We start from the raw sequence: 9,708 nt of genomic DNA, 5'->3' as shown, positions 1-9,708 counted from the left end.
CCATCCCACAGAAATTATACTCCTTGCATGCCTGTCTAATTTAGAAAGCCTGAATGAAAGGAAATCATCAGTATTCTTTGGGGGAAACTAAAATTACCTTGAGTAAAATCTAGCTTATGCAACCAGCCACCAAAAGCCCTGCCAAACTCCAGGCAGGCCTTAAGGATGAATTTTGCCTGCTGCAGGCTACAGAAGTCTGTGTTTAATAAATGTTGACCCATCAGTAAGTCCCTGGCAGCAGCCTGAAGGGAGAGCATGGCAGGTTTTGAAAGGCACCAGGCTGAGGGAGCTCACAGATTTACTTGTCACGGATGACAGTGAGAAACCTCTCAAAGGCTAGTCTGAGAAAATTGGTTTATGTAATTACAGAGATTTATGTCTGTTACAGTTCCAGAAGTTTCACTGTATCCTGGGGATCTTGGCCCACAGGAGTCAAAAAAAGAGAAAAGTAACATCATCTTTGGATGGAGATTGCAGGATCGACACCCACAGGGTAAATGAAGTGTTTGGTTTGGATGGAACAAAGCAATCTCTCCCTTGGAAGAGGCAGAGGTGGCAGAAGAGCCTCACTGCTCCTGGTGAGCAGGAAAAGCCATTGGAGCTGGGAACCAGCAGCCACATTTTGATTTATTTGCATGGGGCAGAGAGAAGCAGCTCATTATTGAAGGCACTGAGTCTGCCAAGACTTCTCGTTAGCAGTGCACAGTTGTGTGGCCAGCCTGCCACGATTTTCAGGGCTGGAATGTACTAAAGGCAGGGTGCTGAGGTCTCATTTAAGGGTAGGGTGTCTAGAGTAAACATCTAGAACTCTAAACCACAAGAGTCCTTGCCACAGCCCTGAATTTCCCCAGTGTTGTATAACAGTAAATTCATCACTTAAATAGCACCCCGACTGAGATTTCAATGAACCAAATATATGAAAAATAAATGTCTGAGTCTATCTATGTTTTCCAGTGTACACACAAGGCAGAAATAATGACTCCACAGAGATGGAAATCAAGGATTTTTAAAATCAGATTTGTCACTGCCCTATCAAGCTTAAAACAGGACATTGTGCCTCCAGCTCCCACGTTTTTGTATCATATCTCGGATGTAAAGTGATTTTATTTAAACATTCTGGTTCCTGAAATCCCTGGACTGTTGGAAAACATCACCTTACTTTAAAAAATATATATACAGTTTAGTTTCTAGCCCCTCAGATTAGCTCACAGGTGTGACAAAGAAGACCAAGAGAAACCCAGGTCCATTTTTTTATGCTATCCTGTGCTACTTAAGACAGTCCCAGCCAGAATTCTGGCTCAGCTCAAGGCTAAGGCTCCTGCTACCCACCACCCATGGATTCACTGCTGTGACCTGGCACATATATCCCAGGAAAATCTCGTGCCAAGACAAGGGCAGGATAAAGATAGTGAAGAAGAACAAATTGAAAAAGCCTTTTGGGGTCTTCTGATGCAGCATTTCCTCAGAAATTTCTGAAGAAAGGACCACCATAAAGAACCCAAATCAAAACCTTGTGATGGGAGGCTCGCAGGCTGCAAGGAATCTGGAAGGCTGGCTTTTGACTGCACTTATATTGTGATGACAAGGTATTGGTAGATAACTTTGAATGAATAACTCTTTGAATTTAATGCCTGAGCTCTGGGCCAGGGCAGCAGCCCCTTCCCAGGACAGGAAGGCTTGCTCTGGCCACAGACCCTGCTCACTGAGGCAGAGGATGGGAAAGGCTTCACATCAGCACAGTGCTGAGGTTTTCTGTGACTGGAAACGTTCCTTCTGTTATTCTGAACAGTCTGTCCACACTTCACAGCATAAACTGCTTTAGAAATTACAGCCTGGAATGTAAACCCAGGCCGGGCTGGCTGCGGGCCCTGGCTGCTCCTCCAGGCCTCTCTGCCAAAGGGTATCTGGTGTCAGCAAGAGAAAGAGGGACAGAAACATAAAAAAGCAAACACCTGGCTCCAGCAGCCATCTACCCTACTACCCAGCACTGTCTGCTTTGTGCCACAAGACAGGGCAGAGTAGAACCCATGTTTTGGCCAAAGAAGCACAGGGACAAAACACCTCCTCCAGCAATTATACTCCCCTCAGGTTTCCATCCACATCTGGATTTTGCCCCAATACCATAGAACTAAGCCTCTTGAAATGGCTTCTTGATCCACCAGCACTACTGTGGAAAGCAAGCAAAGCTGGTTTGGGTGAGAAACGCTCAGAACTGCCACTCTGAGTGGTTTGGGGAAGGTTCCCCAGGAGCTGAGAGCAGGGCAGTGCATGGACCATGAGTGTGCCTGCCCTGGCTCAGCAGCACAAACAAGCAGGATACGTGTCAATCCATCCCAAACACAGCCAGTGCACAGAAATGCAGCCAAGGGAAGCAGTCTGGTCTAAGGCCTGCTCTCCAGATGTTGCCAGATAAGATAAACAGCTTTGCACCGCAGCAATCAGACTTTTCCTCCCCTCTGTCAACTCCCAACTTCTCAAGGGTTAAGAGGGTTAAAGTTCACACACAGTAATGGGGTTCAGGCACAGTGATCCATCTCATATTAAGGCAAAAAAACCCAAAGCAGAGCACAACTAAATCATGCTAAAGGGTTGCATTCCTCAGCCCCTGAGATGGCCCCCATTTTATCAATATAGCAGCCAGGAAAGGGTTTCTGGCCCCAGATGATATGCAATAATTATATATTAACAGCAGTACTTGAAGGACACATCTTCTCTATTACTCCCTGCGTTTTTAATGCTAAACTCTCTACCACCATATTTAAGACCAAAGAGGGTTCACAAGGCAAAAGCCAAATATGTTAAGAAGGTCTCATCACATAAAATTGCATCTTAGGCACCAAAGAGAACAAATGAGAAACTGGGTGAAGGCAGAAGCCACAGTGATGAAGCTAATGCTGGAACTCTTTATCTCACAGAAAAATGACTGGGTAGCTGCTCATTTGATGTGCAGCAATTAAAGACTAATTTACACAGTACCACTTAGTGACAAGTATAATTATGTCCTACTCAGGGTACATATCAGATAATAATTGCCTCCAGCTGAGCTGGAGGTTGTAACCCACTAAAAGGGACTTTAATGATGTGACCAAAGATGGATTTGAGCTGGAATGTTTATGACTGACCAGAAGAGCACAGGAATTGCTCACAGCTTTTTTAGGAAAGCTGCAATAGAAGCTTGATCTCCTCTATATAAATGATCACACTGATATATGCGTAGATATATAACAAAGATAAGAATGTACAAACCAAATTAGATTTGTAGGACAGATCATACAGGAATTGGTTCAGCTCGCAGGGTTCTGGTGCCAAAAGCATTAAAAAAAGTACTCTGCAGTGTCTTATCTGGCTGTGGTCATTCCAAAAGACATCAACAACCACTCCCAGGATGCTGCTGGAATTAACTTTTAATATCCCTCATTGAAACAAAGCCCCAAAGCACAGAAACAAGCCTGACCTGTAACACTTGCACAAAAAATGAAATCTCATGTTAAGCTGTGGACAGACTCGAGCTCTTCCATAGAGCAGAAGTGCTCAGCTGCACACTGTGGAAGGGACCTTCAGAGTGGCTGTAGTTCTGAATGTGTCCCCAAACCTCCTCAAGGAGAAGGAGGAGTTACAAAATGCAATGGTGCTTTTGAGCATGTACTCAGTGTTTCTCTCCTCAGATTCCATTGCTCTTCCCAGCCCCCAGCTGAGGACGGTGAAGAGAGAGGGGCAAGGATGAGGGTGTGGGAGCAGAGAAGTGATTGTAGCAGCATCAGCAGCAAAAGCCAAGCTGGTTTCAGAAGGCTTTAGGATGCTGTGGCTCCAGATCAAGAATCCAGCTATATTTGTCATAAGCATATTGATGTTAAATTCCTGTGATTTGGGGTGTACATCAGTTGGCAGCTGTGTTGCATTGAGCAGCAAGGAGCAGGAAAATAAAGCAGGGCAACAGCACAGGTCATAAAAACTGAGCTCGGTAATAATTTGTGCTGTAAACTAAGCAGCCTTAGGGCTTCTCGTGGATTTTATCATCCTGCTCAGCATTAGTAATAGAGGTAGTTTTGACTAACTGCCATAAAATGACTCAAATGTGCAAGTGTAGAAATGCATCAGGGTGGGATGTCAGCTCAATGGAACAATCAAAGTCACTTTAAATGAAAGCTCAAGGCATTTTCTCACACGTATTTGTCTTTCTCCTCCTCTGATGTGACGAGAGATATGAGTTAAATTTTACCTCTACTGCTAGTTCTGGTTTCTAACTGGAAAAGGATTCTCAAACAAATTCATTAAACAGGTGAGGTGGCTCAACAGTTTACCCTGAGTAGTTACACCCACTCTCACTCTCCTCATGATTCCTCAACATGAACCACCCCTCAGAGGAGACACAGCATGACCTGGGGCTGTAACTCTTCATCACTGCCCCCTGAGCAGGGTCCCTGTCCAGGACAGCCTGGGACTCCCCCATTTCTCACCCTGCTGGGTGATAGCTCCTGACAGAAAGTCAGTCTTGCCCTGCAGGCAGGGCCTGGCTAAACCAGAGCAGTCAGAAGCTCTGTGCCAGCCCCTGGTCCTCCACAGCACCCAGATGTCACAGCAGGCCTTGGGAAACTCCCTCAGGGTGCAGTGGGTACCAAGACTTGACTTCACCTGGCACTTAAACTTCACTTGTCCTTGGAAGTAAAGGTCTGCTAAGGTTAGCCTGGGGTAAGGGATTCCTCTGTGATGATCACCATGGTTTTGGGAGGAGGCCAATGACTGCTATCATTAGACCAAGACTGGCTTAACAAAGCTGGATATAATGTCCTGTGACCCTTTGTGCACTGTTCCCACTGTAAAAATAACTTCACGTGGAATCATACTTCCAGGCAGGAGCACAGTAACACACACAGCTCAGCCAGTCCTGTCCCCAAGCTCAGCAGGGATGAACACCCTGTTCCTGCTGTTCACATCCTATCTGCTATCCCACCAGATTCTCTCTGAGCTCTTGGGAGATAATGAGGCTTCCAAGGCCATCTCTGGCCAGTCTCCCCTGACACAGCCACAACAGCCATCCCTCAGCCCTCGTGTTTCCAGCCAAGCCCTTCAGCACACATCATCTCAGATTTTATGCCAATTTTTGCCTGATTAGGGAGTTAGCAGCACACAAGGTCCCAGCATAGGCTCTGGGATGGGTGTGTTTGCTCATACAGACACATCCACATAAAGCACCTTGTTAATTGTGTTGGTAATGGACCAAAAGGTGTCCCAGGCTCTCTCCACAGAGCTTTGGTGATTAATGCCTGGCACTTCCCAGGTTTCACAAAAAGCATTTATAATGAACCTCTTCTTCTTTCCTGCCATATGGTACCAAAAACAACTGTTACTCTATCAAGAGCTCAGGAATATCTATTAAGCCATCTCAGTCAAATCAGGGCAGAAGCAATTTAAAAGACAATTACAGGCAGGAGATGTGAACTCCATTCTCAACTCCAGACACGACACTGAAGAATAAAATGCCTCCGCTCCCAGGCTCTGTGCCAAGGGTAAGCAGCATGTGAAAACCTCTTCAGCCCACAGCACAAATCAGAAGGCCTTGAATTGGAGAAGATGGAGCAAAATAACTAAAAACCCCAATTAGCTAGGACTGATTGTTCTTATAATTGCTTGTTTATGAGTTTACAGCAAAAGCATCAAGTTCTTCATGCTTTAATCTCGGTAACTAAAGTCTGAACTTGTTCTCCTGTGAACCTCATCTCACATTTAGGAACACCTAATGAGTCGAGGCAGAATTACTGAACATCATCTCAGGACAATGGGAGGCACAAGGATAATGGGAAGTGCTGCTGGAGGGCAGCACTCTGGCTACAGCAGGGTCTGCAGCTGGGGCTGGAAAAACACTAGAGCCAGCCTGAGAAAGTTCTGCCCATCTATAAAGCTTATGGTACCCACCACAAGCTCTGGGAAGGATGTGTGTGACCTGCAGGACACACACAAATCGCTTCTCTTGGAGGGATGTGGCAGTGAAGCCATTCCCACGTCCAGCACTGACTCCTGAGCTATATCACAGGAGGATAAGGCAGAGCAGAGATCTGCAGTAGGCAAGAAAACACACTGTACCTGCAGATAAATCACAAGATAAGGACATACAGCAGCAGTGTGAGCAGCAGTGTCAATACGGGCTGAAAGTCATGTAGAGGAACCCCCTGAGCAAGCCAATGCACTCAATCAGTAAAAGCACTAACTTTTGAGATCCAAAATTACCAGCATGCTCAGCAAACATCACATCACCAGCTGCAGGGATTGTATCTCAACCTTGTTCTAATTGTACCCAAAAAAGTGGATATTTTTTAGTAATTCTACTTCTTCTAATTCCTTAAAAATTGCACATTTGTTTTCAAAGCTGCCAGGCCAACACCCCACCACAGACAAGGTAAAGTGTGATACTGCTCCAGACACTGCTGAGCTCTCTGCTGGCACTTGCTGATGCTGTCCTTGCTTCCTTGATGCTTGCTTCTGGAGTATGAAAAGGTCCAGGAGCTCCTTGAGTCATACATACTCTTTTCTTTTATGTCTTACAAAAGAGGGATGTTTTATTCAGAAGCAACTGAGGCATTGAAGAAAATATTGCTCTGGTATTGAAGCTGTTAATCCCACAGGACATAGTGAAAGGTGCACTGAAGGAAACCCTGGAAACAATCAGGAAAAGTGAGGCTGCCTTGCTGTCTCAGGATGGGCTTTGTCATCCTGCACCACAAGTTTTCTTGGCTGTCTTTGACTTGATGCCCATTCCTCAGAGCCCTCCTCCTGCTCTGAAATCAGGCCCTGCTTTGCATATTCCAGTCTACCAGAGGAAGAAAACAAATCCAAACACCGGAAAACAAAAGTGGCGGCAAAAAGAACAATGAAACCACCAGAAATATTTTCCCAAATGAAGCTGCAGTAGCTCCCAGCACTAAGGACATCTCCAAAGCCAGAGCACCTGGGAATAACCACGTTGCTGAGGTCCCTGCATGTGCTCCCAGAGCAAACCTTTGTTGTGTTTTTCCACTGCCAAAGCAATCCCCCACAGGCAGTGGCACAGACATGGGAAGGGGAAGCAACCTCTCCACACTCACTCAACAGGGCAGTGGCAAAGCTAAAACGTGTCCAAATCCTAAATCCCTGAGTCCTGGAGCAACTCTCCAGGTTACAAAGCCACATGTTCATCCAGGTGCCAGATGGCAGCAGGAACAGCCAGCACAGGACATGCCCTCGCTGGGAGGGGAAGAGCATCGAGTGGCAAAAGGGTTTAATATTTCATTACCCTCGCCACTTCTAATGTTAAATTAATCCCTGTCCAGATCAGCTAAACTCCTCCTCTAGATAAATTAGGTCAGCAACAGCCTGAATTGAAAAAGAAAAAAAAGAAAATCTGAGTGAATGTTGAAAGTTTCTTCTGTGGCTGATTTCTCCGTGAATTATTCATTCCAGCAGCAGCTCTACATTGCTCAACAGAAACATTCCTACAGTCAAGAAAGCACTTCACCAGCAGAGCAGGGCAAAAATAAGCCAAATTCTCCCAAAATACAGTGGCAGAGCACACCCTGTCCCGCTGTAAATCAGCCTTCACAGAGCTGCATCCCTGCCCACCACCTTTGCCTTCCTTGTTCAGCAAGCACAAAAGCATTTGCCTTTGAAGATTTGGCCTCAGGGTCAAAAACAGCCAAGAAATTCCACTGGGCATTATTTTTTTTCACCCTGCCAAGAGCAGATTGCTGCAACAGTCATTGATAAAGTGACTCAGAGCCTCTGTGAGCTACTGAAGAAAAATGGAACAGCAAAACCTTGGCTCTTCCAAAGCTGTTGCAAAAACCTGTGTCAAATCATTTATTGGCTGTACCTACATGCACTTTAGTTGGTCCTACAAGATTTTAAATGCCTCCTAATATAGTGATGGCCCAGATTATCTTCTTACTTTATATAAATGAATTTTAAACTATTTCAGATGGATAGACAATTCCCTGCTTGCAAATGAATGTGCTTCTATCACAGAGAAACCTGAAAATGTGCTCTAATATTAAAAATCATCTCTTCTGAATAAGACAGACCTGGTGGATTTAGAGCAATGCAGCTTTTACTTTAAGTATTAAACTATGCTCCAGGGCTTAAACCCCACAAGTTTTAAGACAAAAGATTCTCTCAAAGATATATTTAATCATTATTAGATGGAAGAATTTAAGATACTGGATGGGAGATAAGCCCTGTACAGACAGAAGCTGTTTTCTAGTTCTAAAAGACAGTAAATCAGGCTATTGGTCTGTCTCTGGCCTTGGCTGGTAATAGATCACAGACATTTTCATACCCAAGTTCAAAAAACACACAGAAAACCAGCCACAAAATAGTCACATTGCCAAAACACATCTTAAATAACACACGAAAGAAATGGCCACAAACCAGTCAGGGTGCCAAAATGCATCAAATGTTAAGCAGCCTGTGGTCTTCAGGATGTCAGGGTGAGACAGGCTGGTTGCTGATGGCTTTTCAAGAGAAACTTTGGGGGCTTGCAGGCCATTCCTGACAAAGTCACGGCGCCGCAAAAGGAAAACGGCACTCGGTTATTAGAGACCATGGTTTGTGGGGCCATTTTATGAAACTCCCTCTGAGACGGCTGTCTCAGAAAGGGTGGCAGTGGTGTCAAACATTTGGAGTTGTTAACATCTCAAAGGCAAAGAATGCAAACCAAAGGCTGCATGCAGCAGCAGCTGGCTGTAGCTGCTGCCCAGACATCTCCTCACAGGGACAAGGGACATCAGGAGGAACCACGGTAAAAAGGCAGAGAGAGGAAATGGTGAAAATCAGCATGTTGGGATTAAAAGCTCAGCGTTTCTGGGCTGAGAGCCGGCTCCTCAGGCAAGGAAGGCAGAGAAGGGAGGTGGTGTCATGGTCAGGACTCAGGGACATGTGGCTGTGAGGAGCACAGTGGGGACCTCATCACTCTTTGAGATAAACACCAGAGTGACCTTGGGCTGGTCCTCAGGGCACCCCTCACACCAAAGCAAACCCTTCACCCTTGGGAGTGCAAAACTGCAGCACACCTGGGGTGGCACCCAACAGGAAAGCCACCACCCGAGTGTGACACAGGGTACACAGGCCATGCACCCAGCAGCGTCACCCCACCAGGGCACAGCGTGCAACACACTTGGTCATTCTGTAACCACAGAGGGGAAGGGAGCATGAGGAAGTTCTTGTCTGGAAGATAATTCAAAGGAAAGCAGCAGGATCCAGCTTCAAGAACACCAGTGAGTCAACCTTCCAGGAAGCTTCACCCCCTGAGCCATCAGTGGTGATTGCAGCTGAGAGAAAGGGAACTGGGCTGGCATCACTGTGCTGACCTTTGGGAAAATTGTGGTGCAGACAGAGCTGAGGGAACAGTTCGTGCCTTCACCCACTAATTCCAGCCCTTCCACGGCTCCAGAGCAGGAACTTGGTTCCCAGCCCACGGGCACATAAGAGGGCTCTGCTGGCAGTCGGAAGGACTCATGTTACTGTAATTCTTCTGTGTTGAGAAGAGACGGAAAATAAAACTCCATTTTTCTGAAATGATCCTCACTCTCTATACTTGCTCGGTATCCATGGCATGTGGGCACCACACCAGCTCCAGCAGCATCAGGGATACAGACACTGACTTTGGGAGCCTTTCCCTCCTCCTGGTAAATCAATCCCAGCTTGACCTGCTAGGAGCAGCCAGCAGGCACCAGCACGCTG

The sequence above is a fragment of the Corvus cornix genome, chromosome 18 (assembly GCF_000738735.6).
Source record: "Corvus cornix cornix isolate S_Up_H32 chromosome 18, ASM73873v5, whole genome shotgun sequence".
In the NCBI taxonomy this organism is placed as follows: Eukaryota; Metazoa; Chordata; class Aves; order Passeriformes; family Corvidae; genus Corvus; species Corvus cornix.
The sequence above is the reverse complement of the archived record's forward strand: the minus strand, read 5'-3'. Positions refer to the sequence as shown.